This window comes from Aptenodytes forsteri, unplaced genomic scaffold (genome assembly GCF_000699145.1).
Source record: "Aptenodytes forsteri isolate BGI_AS27 unplaced genomic scaffold, ASM69914v1 Scaffold119, whole genome shotgun sequence".
In the NCBI taxonomy this organism is placed as follows: domain Eukaryota; kingdom Metazoa; phylum Chordata; class Aves; order Sphenisciformes; family Spheniscidae; genus Aptenodytes; species Aptenodytes forsteri.
The window spans coordinates 8,420,945-8,430,718 of record NW_008796165.1 but is presented as its reverse complement, the minus strand read 5'-3'; the positions used below and the strand labels follow the sequence as shown (position 1 = coordinate 8,430,718).

The 9,774-nt window shown below is 36.1% G+C and overlaps 1 long non-coding RNA gene across 1 annotated transcript; it reads left to right on the top strand.

The window, feature by feature from the left end:
* Positions 1-3,641: 3,641 nt before the first annotated feature.
* On the top strand, positions 3,642-8,796 carry LOC109279708. The gene is made up of 3 exons (XR_002086305.1): positions 3,642-3,698; positions 4,789-4,985; positions 8,720-8,796. It is a non-coding gene; the product is annotated as an uncharacterized LOC109279708 (long non-coding RNA).
* Positions 8,797-9,774: the final 978 nt, after the last annotated feature.

Below are 9,774 nucleotides of genomic sequence, written 5' to 3'. Positions count from 1 at the left end.
TTATTGATATTGCATCAACCATGTTTAGAGAGTAGCTGCATCTAAAAAGGCAGTGAGATACTCTTTCATGTTATACAGGCTTTGTCCAGTACTGATTAGAAGATGGTGGAGGTTTCCCGTAGCTATTTGAAAATTAAATCGAACCATTCTTAATTATGCAGTGACAGACGTCTGTGCAGAGAGAAGATGGCAGTTTTTGTGCATGCTTCAGCTGTTCAATGGGAATGAAAGTGCTGAATTTTGAAGTACTTGGTAATATTTGTATACAAACTTATAGTAAATATTTTCTTATCTTTTGTTATTGCTGTAGGAGATGTGCTTGGTTATATAATGGAAAATGGTAGAAAGCTTTACTATGAAACACTTCAGATCAGACAGTAAAGCAATAGGGGAAAAAAAGACAAGTTGATTATTGTTTGGAAAGGGCATCATAAGAAAACCAGCTTGCCTTAAACTTACGTGCTTTTTGGCTGGCTGACTGTGAGGAATGTTTATGACCAGATTGTGTTGTTTGACCTGGAAACTCTTAAAATGAATCCTAAAGCTTTGCATCATGATAGAATACAGTATTTTGGATTTTAATCAAGATAGAATAGCTTGTTTCTTCCCTTCTATCTCATTTGGGTTGAAGGGGAAAGTTACTTTTGTTTTTTTAATGGACAACTTTTTGTTTGTTTGTTTTTAAACCTTTTTGTAAGCAAAGGAAGGTTGTGGATGGGTGGCGTGGACAGGCTGGTACTAGTATCTTATTACACCTAAAGGCAAGTGTGCCAGAGGGATGAAAACATGGGGATATAAAGGCTTGATTGACACCAGAAGATGAACAAGATGGGTGTCCCTGAGGGTGTTTTTTATTTCCTAGGATAGTATTCTAAAGTTCATAGGTTTATAACAAAGGTTGTAATTACTAGAACAGATGTTACTCTTATTGATAAACTTTTAAATGGGATCATAATAATGTATTTCTATTTTTGTACACTGTGGAATCTCACCTTTTCTCCCTTCCTCCTTTTTGCATTGAAAACAAGTTGAATTTACTCTCTGCAATTGGTTGTTACAAAGCCCATAAAAAGAATTTTGCCAGGTAAATTCTACAGCAGCACTTTGAAATATGTTGAGCAGTATTTTTCTTCTTATCCCAGAAGCATATCCTAGACTATATTTATGTCTGTTATTTTATTGTGGGGTGTACTTTGAAGGAAAAACAAGTCTGTTACTAGTAAAATAGCCTGGGAAACTTTTTTACTACTATTATTCTATTTGGCATCACAGGAAATTCCAGTTACTGCAGTGATACTGATGTTAAAATGAACATTGGAAACACTAACGAAATAAGTAAGAATTAACTGGCTCGTACTCCAAGTACTGAATGAAAAGATTGTTTTGCACTTAGTGTTTTCATTGCAGGACTTCAACACGATGTTTCCTGTCCAGGAGTGACAATGATCAGTTTGGCTGTAATAATGAAACATTTGGCTGAACAAAGGGTAGTATTGGGCAAGAGGGATGATGCATGAGAACTGATACTTCTAGCGTATGTGCTGGCCAACTCTGTTCTAGTTTTCTGCTCATAGCTTTAGTTTGATTCTGTGCCTATATTTTTACTGACTAAGTATTACTTCATTATAATGTAAAATACTTGAATGTTTAGGAGAACTACCCCTCTAGATTGCTATTCAAAGTGTAGCGGAGTTGGTAAGTACAGCATTTGATGCTTAGTTAAGAAAATATAGTATGCTTTGGAGCATGCTGGAAAGTGATTGAAAGTGTTGTCTGTTATATTGGTGTTACGGTAGTCAGAGGTCTGGCAAAACTTGAATATATTTCGTCGGGCTATTTGAAGGGATGTGTAAATGCCTGCTTAGTTGATGGCTGAAATAATAATTCTTTGGGTACCAGAGCAAAGTCAGAGCAAGGTTAAGCTATATAAATGGAAGTATTGCAGTGAATACAATGATGGTTTCCCAGCATATGTAACTTCTAATGTCTGGCTTTGTGAGAGGTATTTCCCACCCACCCCCCAACAAACAAACAAAAACTCACCAGCTCCCCAGGCCTCCCCCCGCCCCAAAAAAAAAAAAAAAAAAAACCAAAAAAGAAAAAAAAAAAAAAAAAAAATCAGAAATGCCATGTGGCTCTCAAAAGAAACTGAGTGTCTCTGGGGCAGCATACTTGCTGAACAAGCAGATGTCAAGGTCTGAATGAAAGTTCTCCTGTTATTTCTAGCTGTTCTCTATAATTTATCTTTCAGGATGTTCTGGTGATACTGCACACTTTCTGTAGTTGAACAGGATCACGCTAAACCCCTGATTTCTACCAAACTTTCCCTCTTAGTATTCTTTGATAATCGGCACCTGTGAACATCGAAGTGCTTAGCCAAAAGAGCAACTGTATTAGCTGTTGCTATAGGAAAATGTATGTGGTTTTATTTAAGCTGTCACCATTTATATGTGCTGTAGTAAAGTGTCTTCTACAACTGTATGACTGACAACATCTAGAATACTGTTGGTTTCCGTATTTCAATGCAAACTTCTAAATTTTAAAGCCAAAGAAGCTACCTTGTTGGATTCAGTTTGTACAAAGGTCTGTAAATCCTGGGTTTTAAGATCGTATTCCTCTTAAGGGGGAGAATTCTATTTCTGGATGATATTCAAAGTTATGTGGTTTGGGGTTTTTTTAGTATGTATCGTGTAATTAACTTGTATTATGCTCAGTTGTTCCAGCTGGGTTTGCGAGGGCAACACATTGCGATATTTCTAGGGTTATTTCTGCATATGCGCCCAGTCATACACACAGTCTTTGGTTTAGGCAACATGAACTTCATGAAAATAGTATCTGTTTTTGTGCCTGTTTTTACATCGGGTAAGAGAGAGAGACTTAACAATACATTTCTTGGGAATCTCTTGGGCAAGGGTATTTGGCATAGGCCAAGATGCTAGGTTTTGCATGGTTTCAGGCCTTGGGCTTTTTTAGAGTTTCTAAGAGTGGTTTAAAAATAAATTCATAAAGAAAGGGCCTTTTCCAAAGAAGCTGTTTTGTCCTTGTCCACCTAAGTTTAAGTGAGCACTGAATGTCTGGTAGATGGCAGTGGAACGAAGACAGAAGTTATCCCTGGCAAGGATTCAAGTTACAAAACCCTAAGTTAAAATATTACTCTCTCTTAATTTGGTACCATTGCTGTGGATTTAGTTATGAATCCAGGAGTTAATCTGGATATCTGAAAATTTTATAGACTAGTTGCATATGACACTAAATTCTAAAGAATGATGCGGTGGATAACGAAATAAAATTATATTGCTTTGTACTCATTAGAGAGCATTTCCTAGCCTGTATCATTTCAGGTTTTTTCTTTTGCCTATAGACGGTCTTGCCTAAGAATTCTTGTTTCATGTTGCCTAATCTGGTGACCTGTCTGATAGTAATCTGATAGTAGTTGGTATCGCTGACTTCAAAACAAGAAGTTCATCTTCTAAAAGTTACGGCATGAAGAGCTGTTATAGTCCTCATCGTTTTGCAGAATAAATAGAATTATATAAATGCTTAATGCTTCTTTAGAGACCAGTAAAAAGTGTTTTATATCTTTATTTATCCAGGGAGAGGGGAATTGATATATGGATCTTTAATGATAATTTTATCTCTCTCTCTCTCTTTTACAGCTATCGAGTGCAAATCCTGTGTATGAGAAATTTTATCGACAGGTATGTATGTTCTTGTTGAGAGAACAAACTTTATTTTGTATTTAAAGGAAAGAGTATTCTTTTGCTATGGACTTCAGCATGGCCAACAGTGTGTAAACAATAAAAGTTCATGGAAAATTATTCTACTTTAAAATATATTTTTATAATAACTAACACTTAGGTCTGAGCTATATCAGTATAAATTTAATATTGGTTGTAAGATGACTTATTTAATTTGCTAGGGAACTGCCAGGTATGTATAACTTGCATCACTTTACAGTGATGTTACTGTAAAAGCTAACAGACTGTTAGCTTTTGGAGTGGAGTAAATTCTTGCAAAATACCGTATTGATATGTTCTTTGCTCCTTTTTACAAGCGAAGCTGAATTTCTTGTGTTTGTAGTGCAATTAGTGTTATATAAGAGTTGCATCTCTCTGAGAGTGTCCCCAGAGGTTCTTACAGGATGCTGTAAGGAGTCAAATTTGGATGAAAGGCCACTGAATGCCAAAAGAATGCATGTAGTTCTTGCAGCTTCACTCAACAGATACAAATCTTTTTACTTTATAATGTAAAAATAAAATATAATATATATAAAAATAAAATATAACAATATATAAATTTTATTTACCATCTTTTATATTTAGGCCCAGCAAAAATACAGTGTATTAATTCCTATAAATACAGCTCTTTTGAAAAATAGCTGTTTCAACTACTCTATTATAGCAATATTTTGTATCATGTGCATAATATATGTTATTTTAAAAAAGACCTGATGAGTAATTGATGAATCATGTAAAAACCAACCTGTAGGAAGTTTTTTCTCCTTTGTGCAACTGGTAATGTTCCTGTCTGTTTGTCCTAAGACAGGATATAGTGTATATGACCTCTTTATTTAGGAACTTCTTTTGGGTGTCAACATTAGAATGTAAGCTTATCTGCTGGGGAAGAGAGAAGACCATGATTTCTATTCACGCTCTATTTTTGGATTATGCTTGGAGGATTAGTCCCATTACTAAGTGTGTAAAACAGCAGTTAAAGTGTATCAGCCTATGATGCCTGGAAAGCTTGAGCCTTCTATTCTACTTTAACAAGGGTTTTTCTCCACTACAGGAGAGTAGCAGTTTTGAAATTGCCAAACAAGAGAGAGTTTACCTTGATCTAGGTTCGGATGGCTCCTGAAGGTTGAAGGAGAAAGTATCACCCTCACAGTTTTCCTTCAATATGGTGGACAAATCCACTGTGTGTCTATCTCTAGGCATTGGATTAAAAGCCTTAGGAGAATCCCATATTCTGGTGTTCATTATAAGGTCAGAAGAAAAGGTTTCCTAGCTCAATACTACTATCACTGTCATGTATCATCTTTGCTACATGCCGGTCTGTCTCTTCCTCCTGATTGCAATTGCTTAACCACTGATGTGTGAAGCAAAAAGTTGGATAAAGAAACTGAATTTGAGCACAAATGTGATACTGGGTTCCTAAGTCACTTAACATCTTGCATTCATTGGGATATATAGCCTAGTGAAATTGGAGCACTATTTGTTGTCCAGCAGTCTCAGTAGTATACAGGAACAGGGATTCTTTAAACATGATGTTACTGTTAGTGAAGTTGTGCCAATGGATTTGTTTTTCAGAGGATTAATTTTCTGACTTGCTCTGCCAAACTCTTTTCTGCAAGCATTTGTCCTAAAGAATAGCTTTTGAATGTACCGTGTCTAAATCCACTAGATAACTTTTTCCTTCCCTCCCTTAAATAAGGAGATGTCAACTTTCAGAATAGAAATGTTAGAAAGACATTTCCCACTTTGTCCTATGGTGCTGGTAGAGCATGTTTTTATTCTTTCATACCAAAAGCACTTCAGAGCATTCCATGCGACTTGAGAAGAAATTCATCACCTGAAATAGCTCTCATGCTTAGTACACTTCTGGTTCTATCACAAACTTAAAATAATTCATCTTGCATAACGTGTGTTGTGAAATGGGTATAAATCCCAGGCTTTGTACTTAGAATGAGATTGAAATCTTAACCTTTCAATGGGGACACTTTTTTTTCAAATAGAAGTTTTTCTGATTAACTTTTTATAGACTGACTCTCAAAATAGGGTGAGATTAAAGGATAAATTTAAATATGTGTGATAAAGTAATAGGAAATTACTTAAGCATGTGATGCAGTGTAGCAGGTAAGCAGTATGCCTGAGCTGCTGATGAAATCTTAATGAATCCTGAGTTGAAGTATGTCCCACTGTTACCTTATGACCTAATGACGTTAGATGTATGTTTTTAACTTTTAATCATTTCTGGCCCTACAAAAAACAATTTGCAGCAAGAGCGTTGTTGGCCAATACAGCTATGAAAATTTGCACATCAGAGAAAAACCTCTACCAAGCTGGTATATTACTGACAAACACCAGTGATCTTCTCAGCATGATAGTCAAACATAAGCCAGCTTTCTGCACTATTTTAATGCTTAGTAAGTACCCCCATCCCAGCATGCAAGACTCAGTAATTTGTAAAGAAATTGAAATCAGCCCTTTACAAAAAAAAAAGTTACAAAAATTTAGGGAATTAGTTGCACAAAAAGAAACTGTATCCATATCGGGTTAAATAAGAATCCTGTTTAAATCCCTTAAAGTCACCTTCTGCTGGGTTGGAGGTGAGGAAATTAAAAAAAAACAAAAACAAAAACAACAAACAACCAACCCACGGCTGATACCATGTTGCTTTGTGACTTTCCCAAAAGAGTGGAAAAGTCCTAGGCTAGAGGTTTTCTGAGTGGATGCCAAGATTACTGTGCTTGTGTGCAAGGTCAACTCCAGTAACGGAAAAGGGGATTTGATGCAGTGTCTCAGTAACTTATTGCCTGTAATGTGAACAGCTCTCCCATACAGACTGAATTAGATATTTTAAAAATTTGAGGAGCAGGCTAACTACAAGGCTGTAGTGTTTGTAATTTTATTACCCTGATCAGGGAATCCTCAATTATAGGAAGCAACCCCTCCTAATTAAAATCATATTAGTTATGTTGAAAACAAAAGATGTTTCCGCTTTTGTATTAAATGATGCTATTGGGATTGCTTTCAGAGTTTTTTTGTTCACTTTTAGAAGCAGAAGTGTCTACAGACAACCTTCATCTGCTGCAGCATGCTTTCCAAATGATAAATTCTCCACAGTCTTTCATTAGCTAGTTCTAAACCCATGGTTGGGAGCTGATTGCTTTGAGCATCTTGTGTGTGCTGCACCTGTGAGCTTGGAAGGTTGGTCTTATGTTCCAAACAAAATACTAAATATAGTCTTTGTTTAAGTCCAAAGCTATGAGACTGTAAATGATGCAATGCATCATCATCATCATCAAGTGCTTTGCTGTATATTCCCAACCTTGCTGTTCTATCTGAAGCACTAGTTCTCACTAGACATTCTCAGGCTATTTAAAAGACAGCCATGATGACTCAGTGTTCAGCAAGTGCTCAAAAAGCATTGATCTTCAAAAGGGGGTACTGAGAAATCTAATGCTAACATCAAGTTATTCTTTCAGTGCATGTACTTCAGTTTTCCATGTATGCTCATTTATTTGTACGATTTCAGTTTTGCTTCTCTTTCTCTCCAGGAAGTGTGGAAAGTAAGTGACCTGTTGCCTCTTTCCTGTCCTTTGAAATGTTTATCATGTCGCAAATTCTTCAGAGTTTCAGGGTGTCTCAGCTGATCATAGATGGGAAGACTCTGTTTTTGAAGATAATATTATATAATTTTTATTTACAAAATGTAATATATTATTTGATCTCTAGATCTTGTAGGACCTGTACAGCTACCTGTCTGTTGTAGTAAGCCTGACAGTTTGAACTGACTGAAGATACCCTTAGTCCTCTTCTCCATACTGTGCCCTTTTTAGGCATCCTTTTGCTTTAGGGTTTCAAAGACTCGCAGCTTTTCCTCTATTTTCCTTGTCCTCGTGTATGTGACGTTAGTTTTACTGCTTGTTTCTTCCACCTGAAGGTATAGCTGAGGTACTGTTTTTGTTCAGGAGCTTGTATAACCATCTATTTTAATTATCTCCCTGTTGATCCAGGGAGGAATGCATGCTGGTAGATATTCTGCCAAAACTACCACCAAATTCTTCATTCTGTAAATAAGTTTCACTTTAGGGAGTAAGCATTTTCCTCTTCTAGGGTGGTAAAGGTATCTTCAAGCAGAGCCTTCTTTTTCAGACGGTAACAGTAATGAGTTCAGAGCTGGACAATTAAATGTAATCAACGCTGGGACTTCTGTGTCCTTACAAATCAAATGTTCTGCAGGCATCAAGAAGAAAATCCTGTGATTACAAAGGGCTAATTAGATAAGTTCAAATGATGACCTAATGTGAACAAGCTTCCCTATCTACTGCATAACTTGAGAAATTCTTGGGCCTTTGTCTGTACTTGAAACTTTCTACTGGAGACCTTGAAATCCAGGCATAATAAATGGTTAGAAGCTTAAAGCAGTGCAAATTTAATTGCTTGCATATGTATTAGTGTTTTTTTCCTGTTTTTAAGTGGAATTAATCTAAATCTTCATTGATGATCTATAAGAGTAAGCTTGTGTTGGGGTGCTGGCTTGTGACTTGGGAGACCTGTGTTACTTTCCTCGCTCCTGCCCCAAACCGGGTCATCTAGGCAAAATTCTTATTCTCCCTGTGACTTAGTTGCCTACTGACAGATGGGGATAATAGTGTATTTTTCTGGTATGTTGTAAAACATATTGTAGTGTGAAAGATTCTTAGATATATATGCATAATATATCTTAAATTTGGCAGTGTTAGTTTAAGATACCAATTTCCAAAGCCTGCCTATTAATATTAAATCTGGAGCAACTAGTTCAAAATATCTTACTTCTAATGTAACATGGTTTTTAATGAAAGGGAGTTTTTCTTTTTTTAGAAAAAGTCTGAAGGTTGTTCTCAAAGTGACTATGTTAACTTGAGCATTCTTCTTTGCTAGCTTTTTGAGAGCCTGTGTAAAGAGCATCAATTCAAAAGCTAGTTTGTCATGCAGGTTTTTTTTAATCCCCCCAGGTTGATTCTGCTAATGCTGGAAGAGTGTTAGCTTCTGATGCAGCTGTTTTCTTGAAAAAGTCTGGATTGACAGATTTGATACTTGGAAAGGTATTTAATGACAATTATTTAATTATCCTGTCTCTTGCTTCAGTTAGTATCCTGTGTAAATTAAAATACTTAGTGGTACTACAGGATATGTGATCTTCTCTAATGTGTTCTCAGTTCTGCTATCCAGTAGTTTCCAACTTCAAGTATCCTTGATTATTCTACTATGTATGTAGTTCGTGGTGGAAATTAAAACAATATTTAAATTTGTCACCGCAAATAAGTGCTATCATGAAAGTTAAGACCTGAACTTTCATCCAAGAATGCATTGTTAAATGGAGTGAGAACTTGTCAGCTTCCTCTCAGTGCTGTGGAACACTTCGTCTACTGTTTTTATGTTTTAGATTTGGGACTTAGCTGACACTGATGGCAAAGGTATCCTGAACAAACAGGTATGATTATTTATATGATGTATGAGGTTACTCTAACCGTTAGCAAGCCTTGAAATAAGATAAAAGTTAAGATTTCTGGTTCAGGAAAGCAGTTTTTCTAACGGACTTTTTTCAGATTTTTCTGATTGGAGCTAGATATGTACTTCCCACTTCAATGTAAGATCAGTGAATTAAGCAGCCTTCAGATACCTCATCAGTTTTTCTTCAAGTCATAAAATGAGCTGCTGTGTAGCTGTGCAATACAATATACTGAGAAGTAATTTAAGGGTTAATGTACTGTATTTACTATAAAGGTGACTTTTCCTCTTAATCTTGGAGGAAACAATGCAGAAATTAAAATTCTAGTAAAATCTTGAAAATTCTTATTTATCTAATTTTGGTGGACTTGACATTAGTACATTCTGTTTGGAGTTGTTCTTCCAAAGTTGTACCGATGAGCAGTATGACAGTCACTTGCATATCAGTGGTGCTACTGAAAAGCTGTAATGTGTGTTGCTGTTTGGTTTGAAGTATAGTTACTTAAATAACGGCCTGTGGAGAGCTGGCTGCCTCATCCCATGGTAAGAAAAGGAGGAG